The 19,841-nt window shown below is 41.4% G+C and overlaps 1 protein-coding gene across 13 annotated transcripts in view; it reads right to left on the bottom strand.

The window, feature by feature from the left end:
• The window catches only part of LOC551203 (E3 ubiquitin-protein ligase MYCBP2), a 176,350-nt gene that overhangs the window by 55,818 nt on the left and 100,691 nt on the right, over positions 1-19,841 (bottom strand). The window lies entirely within an intron of this gene.

Raw genomic sequence — 19,841 nt, 5'->3', positions numbered from 1 at the left:
CAAAGGCAAACGAGGACCGTTTACGTTCCATGCGTCGAGAAATTCTAGTTTCCAAGAATTTTCCTCTTAAAAATGTTGCGTAAAAATAAATCGGTTAACAAATGGCGGGAGAACTAACCGCGAACGTTTATCGAATCGAGTTGAATTAATTTCAATTTTGGAATCTGTTCACATCGCTTCGAATAGCTTCTCTAAATTATCCCACGATATTTCCTTATTGCATGCGCAAATATTGTATTCCGCGTATTACCCGATTCAAAGTTTCTCGTGAAACCGAAATTCGTTCGACCGTTTCCACACAGCGGCGCGTGCACACAAGCACGCGTTCGACCAGTCGATATTTTCAAAGTGTGCTGCGCGTTTAAACGTCGAGATTGACGGGAGGAAGATAATTTTTATTGGAAATCGGCTTGCAGCATTGTCACACACCTCTGACAGAAACCGGCGACGGGAAGTTTCTCGCAAGTTTCATTCTTCGTTGTCTCGCAAGTTTCGATGGAAGTCGCGCATCCGGCCGAGGCGAGGCGTCCAACTCGTCGCCTCGCGTAGGCGGATGCGAAAACCTGCCGAGGAGCGAAGTCGACGGCGAGAAAACCCGCGCGTAACTTAACCGCCAATCAGGATTAACGGCGGCCTCGTCGATTCCTCGCGCCCGCTCTACTTTCTTCTAATTACCTTCGACCAACCGACAACGGAATTAGAATTCCCGTTAAAACTCGTTGCAACCACAAATAATTCTCATAATTCTCTCGGCTGTGCTCGAAATCGAGAGATGCTTGGCTCGCCGTTTTCTTTTGCCAAACGACGAGACGACCAATTTCCGAAATCGATGGCGTTCTATCAATTAGATAGGATAGGATATTCCACGATCGTAATTCGAGATAGTTTCATTTCGGAGGAAAAAGTGAGACTCGAAGCGAGGCCTGTTTTTCGCGATTATGCGATCTCGTAGAACGGAGATGGAGCGAGAGGAAAATGGGGTAGCTGCTCGTCCCAGTTTATTTTTTCGCTGCGAATGAAAATCTCGACGGAGGATGTTTTTTATTGGCCGAGCGGTAATATTTCGGTGGAAAATCGATCGATCGTATCTTTGTCGTTGGACCAAATTTTTTTAACGTCGCTCGCCTTCAAATTATTTATCGGCCGCTTTCTCATTTCCTCTCATTCTACTTCCCCCCTCGACGGATTTTTATTAATTTTCCCCCGGATCCTCGGCCAACCTTCCGTCCAAAGCTGTATGCATCGTTTTTTATGAAAGCCTCTTTCTTTTCGTGTTATTCGGGCTAATGAAAGCACCGCGCCATGGGGGAATAGTTCCTTTGGTTTCCGTGTTATGCAACCGTGTAATGGACCAAGATGTTGATGCTACCCCCCTGTGCGCGCACTGCATCGTAAATAAGAAGCTTCTTTCAACCAGTCTTTCCTTCTTTTTCTTTCCTTTTTTTTTTTTTTCGAGATCATTAACCACTATACTTGTTACTCCGTTACGAATAAGCTTAAAATCCCCTTACTCCGCGACGAATTTTCATTTTCACGTCACGTCGTCGCATCGCTGATTTCGAAAACTTTTCGAATCTCTATCGTATTACGAATTTCTTGAATGGTTCGACGCAAGTTCGTAATATTTTTCCAATCAATCTCTCCTCTCGTCCATCGATTAAACGGATCGAGAAGAATTTCACAAAAGAAATCGCTTTTCTCAAATCCAATTATGTTACTTTTCAACATGGAGGAATGTCTTCCAGCTGAGATCGAAACATCCCCTTCGTTTATTCCGATCCTTTCCGAGAAGATGGCCGATCGTTTCCATATTTAACTGCCCGCCCAGTTCTCTCCATCCTTTCTATCCGAAAATCCGTTGCAGAAAATATCGAATTTCCGGTGGATTTCGGCATCTTTATCGAATCTCGCCGATGGTAAACCGAGATTCGCCGCTCCCGAGGAACTTTCTTTTCAATTTTAACCCGTTTTCGAAGATCGCGCCTCTCCCCTGGGAAACCCACCTACCTCAACGATTCACGGGAGGAGAGTAGCGCAGTTTCCACGCGTTTCGAATCGAATCTCGATCCCAAGCCTCGAGAACAAAGGAGGGTGCTCCACAATTTCCTTTAACCCGTCGCCCTTAATCCTTTTAAATTTGCGCGTGATCCGGAATCGCTTCCGACGAATCGTCGTTATTAAAAAAAAAAAAGCCAAAGATCGCTCGTGACTTTATTCATCTCTCACTTTTCCAGTTTCGCTCCGGATATTCGAGACTATTAAATTCAACCAATTTGAGATCTCAAGCAGTTATTAGATAATGCATCGAATATACGAGGACGGATCGAATAACGATTTGTCTTTCGACAAAGAATTGCAACGCGTGCGATAACTGTGCTGTGCTTGTTCTGTACAAAATACGGCTTTATTATTAATTTAATTAATGCCGTTCACTCGTGTTGAAACGAATTAGTTAACGCGTCGATAAAACGATTCGAAAAGGACGCGTTTAGATTATCCGATTATTCGATCGAGTGTGACAATTTCGAGTATAAATTGAATGGAAATGCAGGTTTAGAAAATGAAACAAAGGTGTATTATCGGGATCGTTAAGAATGTTGGTATTTGAAAAATGTCGAATGCGGTTTTTCGACGAGCAAGACGAAAATTGGCAAGAGTGGGAGAGGAGTATTTATTACGAAGGGTTAACAAGGCGGGGTTAATTCGAGGTTGATTAAAACGATAAATCCCACCGAGTGTATTGTTAAACCGACACACGGCTGGTATATTAACCCGCGCAAATATTCTCGCCGTTCATCCAACGTTTCGAACCAATATTTTTCAACGAAATTCGATCCGACCGAAAGTTGGAGATCGTTTCGAACGATCGTCGCTTTCCAACTTTTAACCCTTTAAATTCTACCCTTATCTCCCCGTCTCGGCCCCTTTTACTTTTTCACGAGATAAAAGGGAGCGGTTACAAGGATCCCTCGACCAACGATCCAAACAAGTAGAATCCCCAATTTCTCGAGATGAATTAACTAGGCGCTTTAAGGCGTCTCCCGTGAATACGATAGCGAGGAATGATACAGTCGTGGAATCGTAAATGTGACAGAAACAAGAAGCGCGGGACGCTTTCTCTCTTTCTCTCCACGTTAACCGCCACGATATGGGTCGCGAACGAGACGGGAGAAGTAATTCTTCTTATTCGTTCCTCCTCAACGAAACCGTTCTTCCTCTCCCACGTTTCCTCGAGGTTGAAGCGTGGCTGGCGATTCGACAAACTTGGAGTGAATTCGGGGACAGACATCGATCCCGCTCGCGCACATGATTTAGAGAAAGAGAGAGAGAGAGAGAGAGAGAGATATTGCGCGACGAACAAACGAAACGACAAGTGACTCTGCAGGAGATCGAAGAAGAGGGACGATCGAATCGAGCAAGACACGCGTACAAGCAAAATCTTTTTGCATTCCGCTCTTGACTCGTCTCTTGAATCTGCTACGGAATCGGGAAGCGACTTATATCCGCCTTGGCTGAGAAGCTGAATACACGAGAAGAAATTTTGGGGAGAAATATCTGGAAAAAGAGATCGGCCAAAAATTGAAAACCAAAATTCTTTTTGGAATAATACGTATATCGATGATTAATTATCAATAATCGTTGATACAATTTTATTCAATAAAAGAAACAGTGTAAAATTTCAGAACTCGAAGGAAATTTAGGGGAAAATATCAGGAAAAAGGTCAAAAATCGGTCAAAAATTGAAAACTAAAATTCTTTTTGGAATAATACGTATCGGCGATTAATTGTCAACAATCGTTGATATAATTTTATTCGATAAAAGAAACAGCGGCAGTGTAAAATTTCGGAATTCGAAGGAAATTTAGGGAAAATATCAGGAAAAAGGTCAAAGATCGGTCAAAAATTGAAAACCAAAATTCTTTTTGGAATAATATCGGCGATTAATTGTCAACAATCGTTTTATTCAATAAACGAAACAGAGACAATATGAAATGTTGAAACTCAAAGTGAATACAAAAAAAGAAGAAATTTTGGAGGAAAATTCTTTTTGGAATAATATATATATTAACAATAATTATTAACAATCGTTGATACAGTTTTATTTAATAAAGAAAACAGAGATCGAAGTGAATATCTGAGAAGGAAATTTGAAAATTTTGGGAAAATATTGGGAAGGAAATTCTTTTTGGAATAATACGGCAATAATTGTCAACAATGTTATTCAATAAACGAAACAGAGGCAATATGAAATTTTGAAATTCGAAGTGGATACAAAAGAAGAAGAAATTTTGAAAGAAAATTCTTTTTGGAATAATATATATTAATAATAATAATTACTAATAATCATTGATATAGTTTTATTCAATAAAGAAAACAGAGGTAATTTAGAAATTGAACTGAATAGCTGAGGGAAAAATATCAGAAAATTCTTTTTGGAATAATACGGCAACAATCGTTTTATTCAATAAACGAAACAGAGGAAGTGTGAAATTTTAAAATTCGAGATGAATACAGAAGAAGAAGAAATTTTAGAGGAAAATTCTTTTTGGAATAATATATATATATATATATATTAACAATAATTACTAACAATCGTTGATACGAATATTATTGAATAAAGGAAACAGAACTCAAAGTGAATACCAGAGAAGGAAATTTGAAAATTTTGGGAAAATATCAGGAAATTCTTTTTGGAATAATACGACAATAATTGTCAACAATTTTATTCAATAACTGTATAAATAAACAAAACAGAAGAAGTGTGAAATGTTGAAACTCGAAGTGAATACAGAAGAAGAAGAAATTTTGGAGGAAAATTTTTTTTGGAATAATATATATTAACAATAATTACTAACAATCGTTGATAAAGTTTTATTCAATAATAGAAATAGAGACAAGTGTGAAATTTGGGAACTCGAATAGCCGAGAAGAAGTTTTGGGCGAAAATATCAGGAAAACGAGATCGGGAATAATTAACAACAATTGTTTTATTCAATAAAGGAAACGGAGGCAGTGTGAAATTTCGGGTGGTTCGATCGAAAGTTATCTAGGAATCGGGGGAGAAACCCGAATTAAAATTAGTTCAGACTCTGGAGGTATGCTATCCTGGATTTGAGGATCCAACGGGTGAAAGCCCGTGGGAGCTCAGGTTTGGATTAGATTTGGACTCTGACCGGGTTCCCCGAATTTAGGTCGGTTCCAGCCGAGATCCCTCGAGACTCGATTGACTCCAACCGCGTTTCCTGAGTCTAGGATCCTGACGCTAACCTCGTGACACGTTTCCATCGTGCTTCCATTTTCGATCCTTCCACCATTCCCGTAAATACTTTTCAATTCTTGCTTTATTAAAACGACTTGTTTGTGTATAAAAAATTAATCGTTTGAATAAAAAATAGAGAGAAAGAGATTAAGAGAGAGAGAGTTAAATTATTAATTATCATCTTAAAGTTATTTCAGCGATAAATGAAATGGTACAAAAATCAAACGAGTGCATTTAGATATTCGAGATTCTCAAGTCTGATTAAAGAGTAATACATTATTCCGCGTGAATTTGAAAATTAATATTTTTAAAGCAAAATGTACGATTAACGAGATATATTTAACGAGCACAACTAAGTACTCGTTAGTAATGATAATAATGAATTATAACAATGAGTGAAAACTATATGTATATATATGGATAATGTGAATTAAAGTTAAAGAAAATATTTGAAAATGAACACGTATCTCATTGTGTTTAAATGAACGCGAAACACCCGTGATTAAAGATAAAATAAAATAAATGCGCCATCGATTATCTCTTATCGGGAAGATAAGATCGGAAGTAAAAATCATTTCTCGTAATATATTTCGATTCGAATCGATTTCTTCTCTTATTGTAAGGAAAAATATCGTAGGTGGAAAATAGGTCTCGTTTCGAAGGGATCGATTTTACGGATTGATCGAGCAATTTTTTCCTCATCTATCAGCGGATACTACTCGTGTTTTAATATTTTGCATTTGTACACGTATATTTTTTGAATCGTCGATGTAAATCCCGATTGCAACTCGGCGCACGTTTTCAACGAGCATTTCCTCTCCGATTCCAATTTACTAAAAATCAATGAGAACAATTAATTTTATTAAAAATCACTCTCGTTCCCCCCGTTTCTATTTAATTCAACCGGCGATCATTTAATCTTCTTTATCGCCCGTGTGCGTCCGTTATAAAATAAAATAAAAATCGCCGATAATTCGTCCATTCCAGGGTGAACGTTAATAGCGCTCCGTGAAAATGAAATCAACGATGAAACCTATTACGAAACTAATCTTATCCCTGCCCTCGATTCTCTCATTTTCCAGTGGGCTCTTCAATCCGCAATTTCGTCCCACAACTTGATAACGATTATCTCGAGATATTATTATTTAACCTTAAAATTTTATATATATATACAACCCGAAACGAAGCGTTTTCCGATTCGCCGTTCAAGAAGGCGAATCCCGCGGCACAAAATGGCCGGCTGATTGCAAACACGCGATCCATTCTCCAGCTCTACGAGCCAGGATTATTCCACTCACGAATCTTTCCGTTCGATCGTGCGAATCCACGTTAGGAAAAGTTTCGTTCCTCCGCGTTTAACGATGAATATCCTCGAGCGTGCTTCCGCTCTCCTGCTATGGAGAGGAAAAATCACATTTTTCCACGATCCATCAGGATTGATTCCACGTTGAGTTTCAGACTCTGACTTCTCGCTTCATCGCGATTCGTTACCACGAGGAGGTTAGTCCTCGAGGATGCAGGAAAGGGGCTACTTAAAAGTAAAAAAGAAAGACGACGACCAAGGTGGAGCTTTTCTTCCACGGAAGCGACGTGGATCTGTCGGGTAGTTTCGTTCCGATCTTGATTTCGTTTTCGAGCTCCACCAGGCATTCAATCGAGAAAACAACGATTCTGCGATCATAATCGTGATAGCCGAGATATCTAGGTCTTGATTCGTGCCAAGGATCAAGAGTTCCTTTTCGTACTCCTTTAACATCTCTTACGTGACAAATTAACGAAACGCATTGGTTTTGGCTGGAAAGATTTTCGCAATTATTACGATAAAATGTGGTTTCGCTCGAGAAACACGATAGAGATCGAAGATCGCGTCTATTTATTTTCATTTACGCTTTATCATCTGGAGAAGTGAAGTTGTTGGGAAAAGATAATTAATTTTTTCCCAGGAAAATTGCGAGGAAAATAACGTAGACGTATGTGACCATCGGGGCTCGAGATTAATTATTTCATACCGTACGCCAAAGCAACGTTTTTCCAACTTGAACCTATATAATACGCGTTAATTCATTAATCTCTACGATCGTTTTAATATCTCGACGGATTAACTTATATGATAATCATTTATGCACACGGTACACATTAGTCGTATTAAAGATGGAGTACCGGGCAAAGCCCTCCTCCTCCCGTTTCCACTCAAACTTTAATCGCAAATCGCAGGAATAACCCAAAGGGTTCGAGGTGTATTTCGCTTCCAACATTTTGTTCCAATTCGACGATTCGTAATATCTTAAATAAACATAAATTTACGAACAGCGATCTTTCCAAATTTCGATGATCGAAAGATGGTGCAAACTGGAGAGAATGCTTATTTCATTGATTGGTTTGACAGTTTCGAGATCCCTCGATGTACGATCAATTTATCGAAATCGAGAAGGGGAGAAGATTTGGAAATTTTGGAACAGAAGGGCCTCTCGAAATCGAATTCCACGCGACCTATCGATTAATCGGGCGAGGGCCGACGCTAAAACGATTACCCCCGATACGAGCGGTGCTCATCATCAATTTCCCATAAAAAGCGGGACAGGAGTCGCGAGAAGAGGTCGGAGCGAACGAAAAGCGGTAATCGAAATTCCGCCCGTTAATCCTTGGACCAAAAAAATATCGATTAAAAAGGGGGGGAGCGGGGTCGATCGGGCGGAAAACAATATTTTTCATACGTGACTTCGATAAATTTAATCGCGTCGGGGGGCGGGAAATGCCTTGATAAAATTCCGTCCCGTTTATACCGGCTCGTTTCGCGGCCTTCTATAAACCTCGCGCGTGGGCGAACGAGCGCGTGTGAAGGGACGATCGCGAGGAAATTGGGCGGATTTTAAACAAATATCGACAAATATCGTCCATTCGCGTCCAATCCCCGATCGTCTCGTTGCGCAAACAAGAGCGCGCGCGAGAGAGAGAAGAGAGAGAGTACAAAAGTTATTCATAATCGATACGAATTGAGAGCGGATAATTACAATATTAAAATAAAACAATTATATCGAAGTAAAATTTTCAATACGTTTCTCGACGTTATTATATATAGATCGTAAAACGCGCCCGTGCAATTTCATTTTTCATCGAATATTTATAAAACTCGTCGTGGAACGCGGGCGGTGATCGAAATAAGCAACGGTCCTATTCCATCCATCCACACGGTGGACGAGATACAAAATATTCGCTTCGGTTTATAAAAAAAAAAAAAAGGGAAAAAATAACAGGTGTTGCACGGATAGAGAAATTTTTGTATTTTACGATCTATCTAGTTACCCAGCGTCCGGTATCTCGTTTCCCCCGTTTTTTCCCATTCTTCTCCATTCGAATCTCTTTCCAGAGTCGAATCTATGGGAGCGAAACACCAACAACAACAACAACACGTATCCAACGTATCCAACGTATTCCATAGCACGGTCGATCGATGCCATCTAAGTGAAATATAGGACTAGCCCGAGCGCTAAATCCTGTATCGGGAAGAAGGATGCTCGTTACAAAATTCATCGATACGATTGAGCCGGCGCAACAACGCCGTCGCTTATCGCTGCCTTTAACCAGCCCCTCGTTACCCTTTGATTCCATTACACTGGGAACGAGCCGGTGGCGCGTCTATCTCGCGTCTGTTCTTCGTGGCGAGATCGATCGATCGGAGGACTACCGGCCCATGAATCTTGCGCCCGTTCGCCTTCTCCGTGATCCGCGTCCCCCTCCTTTCGGAGATCGATGGACGCGCGAGTCTGGCCAATCGGTCGACCGATTAGCGGGGACCCGCGCTCGATTCTCCGCTTGTCAGCGTTTATCTTCCGCCCCTCCCCCCATTAAAAACACCTTTTTCGTTCCGGCTTCGCCTGGCCAAGGCCCCGTTACGCATACCGATCCATCGACCGCGATTTATTGTCGGGGACGTCTCCATTTCCTGCCATCTCGAAACGATCCAACGTCTCCAGTGGATGGAATTTTTACGAGTCTATGAATTATATATATATATATATATATATATATATATATATATATATATATATATATATATATATATATATATTATTAGACGTGGTATAAGGTGTTTTCTCTCTTTTCAATAAATATAAAAAAGTAATGCTGGTGTTTCCACGAGTTGGAGGATGGAAATTTGGATACACGAGGAAAGGAGGGATAAAGCGGAGGAGCGTTTTTTCACTCGAGAGCTCCATTCTTTACGCGATTAAAAGCAATTGGGATCGAGCGTTACATCGTGAACCAAGATAACTGGCAAGGAGGAGATTACTTTGTCGACTCGACCATGCTGCGGAAGAGATTTTTTCCGACGAGAACGTGACCCGATCTCTCTTCTCCTTCTTCTCTTACCCGCTTCCTTCTTCCTCTCCTTTTTTCTTCCCAGAATTTTTCCCTCCCCCTTCCGACGAAGGGGATGAGGGAGGAGAGGAGTGTTCGCGGAGGAAGAAAAGTCCCCCTAGTTACGCGAGAATACTCCCGAGACTTTAATGAATTCCGATGGGAGGAATGGAGAGGAGGGGTGAGAGGAGGGGGAAGGATAAAAATGGTAATTACGATATAAAGGAGGCTCCCGGATAAGAATACCGGCGCGAGTACTCGCGTAAAAAGCTAGACCGAGGTGGAGGCGAAAGGGGTGAAACAGCGAGGAGGAACGGAGAGGAGAATGGCCGACTTATGAACCGTTCCCAGACATTGGTGAAAAAAAGGAGAGGAGAGGAGAAGAAACGCGGTTGTTCGAGAAAGAGGAGGAAAGAGGGGGATGGAAAAATGGACAAGGAGAGTTTCGAGTTTCAAACTGGCTCGATGATAATTCTTCCCCTTCTACCGGTTTATTAAATCTTGCCTTTCGATCCGGAGATGATGATTCTCGGATATATTCTTGGACGTGCATTTCCTGTGGATTTGTATACGATATAAATAGTAATCGTTTTAATTCGGACGTTTTCACAAGTTAATTGGTTCGAGGAACGAAAGTAGCTCGAAATTTTTTTAGGAAAGGATAAATTTTAAATTATCCTATTGAATTATCCGCTATTGAACGTGAAAAATTGATTTTCGAGCGACAGTTCAATCGGCCGTCGTGCTCCGAAATATGCTACTTTTCTCTCTTTAAAAAATCGATCGTCGTGAATAAAGGAGAAGATAAATAAAATCATGAGAATCTTCCTAAATTTATATTCGTTTATATTTCAACGATTTTTCGATCGTAGCAACGCCCGAAATTTGGATACTTTTTACGAATTAAATCCTGCATGAATTGTAACGGACCGAACATCGAGCTCTTCCCCTCGCGTAATAATAAAACATTTCTTTCGTACTCGAGCTTAATTCGTTCACGCTTCCAATTAATTATCCGGGATCACTTCTCGTTATTGAAATACACGGCGCGACGGGGAGGGTAATAAACTGGTTTCGAGCTTAACTCGAAGCTGCGCTCAATTTCTGAGGACGGAGAGTAGCGAGAAAGCGAGTAGGGGGATGGTAGAAATAGTATTTATCGCGTTGAAGGCAAGAAACCATGGACCCATGGTATGGCATAAGCCGTAACCGACTTTCTGAAACCAAAAACCTGTTCTTCGCGGCATCCTCCGCGCAACCGAGTTCGTTCAACGAGCCTCGAGTACGAATTTACTATTTTCCTCGCGTCGCGACCACGCCGATACGCGAAACGAAAACCAACCGAGATCGCGGCACGCGTAATTTTCCAATTCCCCGCGCGATTTGTTACCTCTGCGTAACGGGTCGATTCACGATTCGGATCCATCGAATGTGTTATTTCGATTAAAAATTATCTCGCGAAAAAATTGGGTCGATTTCGACGATCCATCGAAAGAATGACGATTTACTTTTTTGGCGAACGATTTTTCAGAATTTGAAAAGAAAAAAAATTATCTCATGAAAAAATTGAGTCGATTTCGTTTCGATGATTCATCGAAAGAATCGAAAGGATGACGATTTACTTTTCTGGCGAACGATTTTTCAGGATCTGAAAAGAAAAAAAAATGATCTCACACGAAAAAATTGTGTCGATTTCGACAATCCATCGAAAGAATCGATTTACTTTTCTGGCGAATGATTTTTCAGAATTTGAAAAGAAAAAAAATTATCTCGTGAAAAAATTGGGTTGATTTTGACGATCTATCGAAAGAATGACGATTTACTTTTTTGGCGAACAATTTTTCAGGATTTGAAAAGAGAAAAAAATTATCTCGCGAAAAAATTGAGTCAATTTCGACGATCCATCGAAAGGATCGATTTACTTTTCTGGCGAACGATTTTTCAGAATTTGAAAAGAAAAAAAATGATCTCGTGAAAAAATTGAGTCGATTTCGTTTCGATGATCCGCCGAAAAGATCGAAAGAATGACGATTTACTTTTCTGGCGAACGATTTTTCAGAATTTGAAAAGAAAAAAAAATTATCTCGCGAAAAAATTTTCGATTTCGACGATCCATCGAAAGAATCGACTCGATGACGATTTAGTTTTCTAGCGAACGATTTTTCAGAATCTGAAAAGAAAAAAAATAATCTTGTGAAAAAATTGGGTCGATTTCGACGATCTATCGAAAGGATGACGATTTACTTTTCTGGCGAACGATTTTTCAGAATTTGAAAAGAGAAAAACATTATCTCTTGAAAAAATTGGGTCAATTTCGATGATCCATCGAAAGAATCAACTCGATGACGATTAATTTTCTAGCGAACGATTTTTCGAGATTTGAAAAGAAAAAAAATTATTTCGTGAAAAAATTGGATTGATTTCGACGATCCGAAAAGATCGACTCGATGACTTTTTTGAGGAATAATTTTTCAGGATTTGAAAAGAAAAAAAAAGAGGGAGGAGAATCGTTCGCAAAAATCGTCGTCAAACATAATTATATTCGACTTAATACGATCAACCCCTCCCGGATAACCGTGATCTTTGTTTAACAAGCGTTCGTCCCCGGCAAAAGCGAATCGCCCGGTACGAGTCCTTCCCTTCATCCAAACAAGCCGCACCGGGTTCCACGATTAATTATCTTTGGCGAAGGGTCGAAAGGCTTGGATGAAAAATCCTGCCCGAGGCAAGCAAGGAGTCGGACTTCAAAGTGGGCGACGAAATCGAATCTGACTGCGCGATACGGGTTGGTGCGCTCGCTCGGGGACAGGAACGATGACGGGGCGCGCCCTTTAAGCCAATTACCGGCAGAGATCATCCCTCTCGACACGTCAAAGATGCAGGGGGATAAACAACACGTTGCTCGAAAAGTTAATCTAATCCGTGGTAATAATAAGGAGGGATGAAAGTGATGATGGAGAGAGGAAGAGAGAGATTGGAAAGAAGAGGAGGATCAAGGAGGATCCTGTAATGATACACCGGCGCTCGAGAGGGGGCAGACCGCGCCACTTAATTACCGTTTAATGAAAACGCTGCGCGAAATGAAATCCTTATCGGATGATTCCCCGGCGGGTGAGCGAAGGCGATGGGTCGTCGAGTGCCCCGGGCCTTCTCAAACTTGTATGGCCAACCGGATTGAGAATTGTCGCTCGCAGGGGCGTTTTCCAAACTTCTCCCTCCCGGATTCCAAGTGTTTTCGAGGGATCCCCCTCGAAGGATTTGAGGTTCCAACTTAAAACTTTCCCGTTGCGAACGCGTTACTGGCCTCTAAGATCGTGGAAACGAGGTCGTTCAGCCTAACGTTTACGATCCCAAATGCTCCTTATTGCTCCTCGCTTCCTTTGTAGGAAGCGCGAGACGATATCGATCGACGTTACGTTAGTTAGCTACGTTAGATAGGATCGTTTCCTTCCGTAAACTGAGAGCTAAATTTATATGGTATACGTGTATTTATAATCTTTCGCGCGTAACAATAAAAATCGTATCCATTCCCACTCGTTCGTGAATGGAAGGATTTGGAAAATGGATGTGGAATACATGGCGGTTTCGAAAAAATCGATAAAGATACGTACAAATATCTCAAGATACGATCTCGATACTTTTTTTTTTTCCTTCTTGTTAACTTTCGCACAATGAATTATCGTTAATAGAAACGAAGTTGATAGCGCAACGGTGCTCGATAAAATCGGAATATTATTAATAATAATCTCTGTGCCGACAATTATAAATTAACTCGCGAAACGGTAAATTCTACTGTTATTTTTAACCCCGAGATAAATTACACCGCGATAACTTTCGACGAATATCGCATTACGAGTTAAGGTAAACTACGGGTTTCCCATGAATTTCCAACCGATCCTTTTATACGTATTTCCAGCAATTTGCGTACAACTTCTTCCCATACCGGCCGAGGGTCGCATATTTTCCACCGAATAATACGATCGATTTATCAAACGGAAATACGCGGAGAATCTGAATGGGGAAGGGGACGGCGTAAAAAGCGGCCGATGCATCCTCGTAGGCTTACAGTATCGGACGTGTTTATCGCAGGATTAGCAATTTTATTGCAGCCATTTTTATGCGTATATACGGTATTCACCGGCCGTCGCCGCTTCTTATTTCGATTCGCCCGTCGTCCAACCATCGAAAGTAGATCCCCCCTTTCTCCACTCCACCCCTTTTCTTTTCCCTTCCGTACTTTCAGCAATCTATTCCTCCGCATCTCGACTCGTCCGCCTTTTTATTCTTATTTCCACTAGAAACGTTGGATGTCGGGAAAAGGACGATGATGCCACCGCTACTGCAGCTTTCCTCCAGGAAACGGGAATTTCTTCCATCTTTTTTCCTTCTCTTTTTTCCCTTTCTTTCTTTTTCTCGCTCCTCTCTTCCTCTCTCTCCTTCTCTCGCCAAGAAGAAAGTCGATGCGACACGATCGGCGCCCGTGCAAGATCCTCGAACGAAAAATGCTGTTATACGCGTTGATGAGAACGCGCATCGAGTTATTTAAGGGCGAAGGAGGTAAGAAAAGCTGTCGGTCCTGGCCCCGGAACCACGATGTATGGCTCTTGGAGAGCCGGCAAGATTGCCCTAGATTCCTCGTCCAGGCGATGGACGATCGGCTAGACGATGCAATTTTCCAAGAGGGAGCCAAACTCCGACCGAGGGGGATGTTGAATTTTTAAACACGGAGATACACCGCTACGATTTGGCTTGCAAATTTTCTTCGAATAGCGTACATCGATTTCTTTCTTTCCCTTTTTTTTTCTTTTTTTTTTTCCCCCTTAAACCGAATAACCTACATTTTCAGGGAAAATATATTTTTCACTTTTCACTGATGGGTTAAAAATCGAATGCGCGACAAGCTTTGTATTTTTATTTCTCTCGCCGAAAGATGATTATTCGCGGTTCAAAAATTCAACAATTTTATCCTTCTCCGTTCGACGAATTAACTCCTTCCCCCACAATAATAATATTCAATCTCCCAAATTTGCCAATTTTCGAATATCATCATCCCAACTAGTCGTCTCAACGGCTTTAAACCGAATCGACGGTAATAATTACCTTCGTATTACGACCTCACGATCTCATTAAATCCTAGTCACCTGGAGAATTCCGGTAACGATATCGATTCAAAGGACATTAGCGGGACGGAGCAGATGGATGTTCAACGAAAACCAGGCTCCTCCTCCTCCGCCTTTCCTTCCCTCCCTCGCGTTGCTCGTTCACGAGGTTAGGCAAAGATACGAAAGCGGAGGAGGAAACTCTCGAGCCGCTTCCTAGCCTCGAGCCTGCTAATTGCGTAACAATGCGGGGCAGAGGGTAAAATGCGAACGGATGGAAAATTGGTTCGCTGTATCCGACAAAGGTCACGTGACTCTGACAGATCACGAAACGCAACGACAGAGAGGAAAAGAGATCCAAAAGTGTTCGGTTGTTGTCAAAGGGATATGCTTTACACGCGCTACCTCTAGTTTTAATTTTCCGTGGAATAGAAATTTCGAATAATTCGAAACCGTGGAAACCGGTTCCATCCATTCGAAATAATTTCACGTCGATCAAACGCGTCATCTTATCGTTCCCATCTTATCGTCCCAAAATCAAATCTAGCGTTAGTTGAATTAATCGAACGATCGTTGAAAATTGTAATTTTCGGAAAGAGAAAAAAAGAAATGCATCGTTACTAGAACGAAATATTAATAAACGATATTAAAAGAAACGATCGAATGAAACTGTTATTTCGAAAACTCTTATCGGGGAGGGGGGACGGGACGCAATTAATCGAAACCATTTTCACGACTTTTCACGGGGCGACCACTTGATCGCTGGCAGCAAAGCGTAATTGCAAAATGGAACGGGTGTGTCACAAGGATGTCTCTGAAACTCTCGTCTCGATAGAAAGATTCGCGCGCTGATTAAACGCGCCATTTAAACCAATTAACTCGTTCCAATATATATATTATATTATATACATCATACTTGTTCCCAATACGAAACCCTTGTATTCCTCGTTTTAAACCGAATCTGAGCACAGGTTGGAAATTGAAACTTGCACGCATGCATGCCATCCGCCATTAATTCGAATCGGCTGGAAACCAGGCGACAGTGGAAATACATCGGCCTTAATTAAGTAGACACTTGTTGATTGGCGTGCTAGCGAAATTCAATCGGTGCTCTACGTCTGCCGTTTAACGGGATCTCTTTCGGCTGGAATTCGAATTCACTCCGTGCCGGACTGACCAACTTTTTCTTCATATTTTATACTTCTTGTTTCGTGCATCCTTTATTTTTCATCTCGGGATCGATAAAGATAATGGAAAGAATTTTTGGCGGGATGTGCCTTTTTATTTTTATTTTTCGCAAAATAGATTCCTATAGATGATGGATCGGTGAGAAATATCAGGACACGCGTGATCGAGTACGGAAGAGAAGGGAAAGATGTTTGGAAAAGTCGCGAGGTAATTTTCAGCGGAAGAGATATCGAGGCTCTCGGCCGATCGAAAACAATATCGGGAAGAATCTTTCCCGCGTAATTTTCACGGAAAACTATTTAACACGGGCGACGAAATAATAACGATTCGTTGGAATTACGCGAGATTATAGCGGGAGCAATACGGGAGTTTGAAATATTAGTTAACGACCCGTTCTGTATGTAGATTTTGCGAGAATAGCGTGTCTGACGAGGAGTCGACCTAATCTACTGCGCACAACGGACATTATACATGCAATGGGTAATGACTCATGGTTAACCAGAAACGGGGAAAATAAGTGTAAAGTGACTGCGATTTACGGCTGCGCTTTGGAAAATCCCTTCAATTTACAACGTGAAATATTATAACGCCATGAAATTTAGGCGAATAATAATCGATCGAAAATAGCCTCGTTACACGACATCCGTGATGAGATGCAAAGATTCGGGGATTTTTGATTGGAATTTGGATCGAAAAAGTGACAAGTGGTTAAAAATTTCGAATAAAGTTGCTCGTTACGACGACATATTTATTCGTTCTATTTATTTATATTTATTCGTCTCGAATAAATTATGGAAGTAAGTTTACTTTGGCTGTTAAATTTCGCTGTTCAAATTAGCCAGGATTAAATATATGGGCAGCGGTTACGTAAACAATGGTTGAAATATCGAAAGGAGGATGGATTAATCGCGATCGATTTACCAGGAATACTGCATCGGGCATCGAGAAGCGAACGATGGATGAATAACGCGACTGATGGTTCTACTTGTGGAACTTTAGGCATTCCAATCGAGAAATTCCCGATGCACTTTGGCAGTGCACGAAAGGAATGCACTGATATATCGATCGCGGTGCGTGTTCCGCTATCGGAGCCAATATGCACGAATATGCGCGTGATTCACCGATGGGGCAAAGAAACCGGAGGTTGGTAAACCGGAAAAGTATCTGGCTTCGACACGCTCCAACAAATTTCAACCAGCAAGGAACATTTCGCTTTTAAATGGAGGCTCGAAAAATTCCTTAAAAATCGAGCGAGCAAAGGGAAACGAATCGCCGAAGACAGAGATCATCGAAATAATTAAATTTCCAAATAAATAAAAATACGATATATTCGGGAAGAAAAATTTGATGGAGCAAGCAAAGGGAATCGTCGAAGACAGAGATCATCAAAATAATTAAATAAATAAAAATACGCGGCGATATATTCGGGGAGAAAAATTTGGTGGAGCAAGCAAAGGGAATCGCCGAAGATAAAGATCATCGAAATAATTAAATAAATAAAAATACGCCGCGATATATTCGAGGAGAAAAATTTGGTGGAGCAAGCAAAGAGAATCGCCGAAGACAGAGATCATCGTCGAAATAATTAAATAAATAAAAATACGCCGCGATTTATTCGGAGAGAAAAATTTGGTGGAGCAAGCAAAGGGAAACGAATCGCCGAAGACAGAGATCATCGTCGAAATAATTAAATAAATAAAAATACACCGCGATATATTCGGGAAGAAAAATTTGGTAGAGCAAACAAAAGGAAACGAATCATTGAAGACAGAGATCATCGTCGAAATAATTAAATTTCCAAATAAATAAAAATATGCGATATATTCGGGAAGAAAAATTTGATGGAGCAAGCAAAGGGAAACGAATCGTCGAAGACAAAGATCATCGTCCGAACAATTAAATTTCCAAATAAATAAAAATACGCCGCAATATATTCGGGAAGAAAAATTTAGTGGAGCAAGCAAAGGGAATCGTTAAAGACAGAGATCATCGTCCAAACAATTAAATTTCCAAATAAATAAAAATATGCCGCGATATATTCGGGGAGAAAAATTTGGTGGAGCAAGCAAAGAGAATCGTCGAAGACAGAGATCATCGAAATAATTAAATAAATAAAAATACGCCGCGATATATTCGGGGAGAAAAATTTGGTGGAGCAAGCGCAATATTTTCGCGTACGCACTGTAGGCCCTCGTGATAAATCCCCTTTTTCGCTCTTCCGCCAGCAGCGAAATTTCAAAATTCCCACGATCCGCAAACAATTCTCGCGATCACGCGCGAATCAGCGCGAGAGCAAACAACGAGCAAAAAGATAACACCGGCGAAAAGATAGCGGGTATCTCAGCGAGAAGGGGTTGAAATCATCCTAAACAAGCTTGAAGCGGAAAATATACGAGGTGCCCCTCGACGGAGGAGGCGGAACGACAGCGAAGAATTTGAAGCGGCAACAATTGCAACCTGCTCGACGCAGCGGGGATCCAAAGCGGCGGGCAAACATCGTTCCGGGCGCGCGGATCCGCGAATCGGACGAGCAAACACTGCGAGGAGAAAATCCCGTTCAATTTGCAGCTTCGTTAGCAAGGTGTCGCGTTTCACGAATCGCGAACACGTCAAATTAGCGAATCTCGACGTTTCGACGTCAGATTCGAGTCGCCCTTCCCCTCATCGTTCATCGGCGCACGGAGAAATTGCGCGGAGAAACGTGTGGCGCGTGCCACCTTCCGGCGAATATTAATTAGGGCGATTAACCGACGAGTTAAATAGCGGGCGAGCGGCGGCGATATTTAAAACTGGCCGCGGCGATTTATCGCGTGGATTTATCGTTAGGCGGCCGCGGATTCGAGCCAAGCCGCCTGGATCGTGGAAACGGTGGCAAAACCATGGCGGGAAAAAGTTTAGAGCTGGGAGTCCTGGGTTGACAAATGACTACGGCTATGATAAAACGAGAATTCTCCAATTTTTCCTTCCTCTCTTTCTCTCTCTCTCTCTCGTTTCTTTCCCTCTGTTATTTTACGACATTAATTTGTTTCCTTTTTTTCTCTCGCGATCGAGAAGGATAGAGTCGAGGATCTATGGAATTTCTCGCTTGTTGTTCGCATAGTTTGAGTAAATCGATCGGTATTTTGTCTGGGATTTGTAATGAAAATTAATCGCACCGATGAAGAGATAACGAATTTGCAATTGCATTTAAAATTACGATCAATTCTATTTTTCTACGAAAACTTCGGAGCAATTAACGAAAGGAAAAAAAAGAAGAAGAAGAAGAAGAAGAAGGAAAAAAGGAAAATTGTCGAGAAGCATATTTTTCGAGGGGAAGTATAACGTTTTGTAATTAATATCGATTCCACTAACCATCCGTATCACGATACGAGCATCGATTCCACGCTTTCTCCCGAACGAATGTCCCGGAGTATAATTAAATTCCGACGAAGCGAGGCGTGTGTTTAAGTTGGAAGGGAACGGAGAGGGACGGACTTCAATCCGGGAAACTATCGGCGCCACTCGTGGAAACGAGTCACCGGGGACACAATAAAAAGAGATTACGAGAATGGGGGAGGAGGGACGGGAAATGGGATAAAAAATGAGAACAGTTTCGTTCTTGGATTGATATAGAGTCTCGACGTAAAACAGAAAAAAAAAGAAAGAAAGGAAAAAAAGAGGAGCGAAAATGAAGATGTAAAAATCCGTATCTCTTCATATTCAACGAGAAAACGGATATTTCTTTAGATTAACTTTAGATACCTTAAACTTTCTTCGCTTTAAAATGGAGAATCGATTCCATCCATTTCTTTTTAATCGGAGACAAAAGAGGAGGAAAGGAGCGATGGAAATGGAAGGCGAGCAGTTGTATCCGGAAATTCTTGCCGGACCGTGTTTCCTGATTCTATCGAGCGCTCGCCAGCTGTTTCGAGCCCCGTCATTTCCTCTAAGCTAAA

The sequence above is a fragment of the Apis mellifera genome, linkage group LG1 (assembly GCF_003254395.2).
Source record: "Apis mellifera strain DH4 linkage group LG1, Amel_HAv3.1, whole genome shotgun sequence".
Taxonomy (NCBI): domain Eukaryota; kingdom Metazoa; phylum Arthropoda; class Insecta; order Hymenoptera; family Apidae; genus Apis; species Apis mellifera.
The sequence above is the reverse complement of the archived record's forward strand: the minus strand, read 5'-3'. Positions and strand labels throughout refer to the sequence as shown.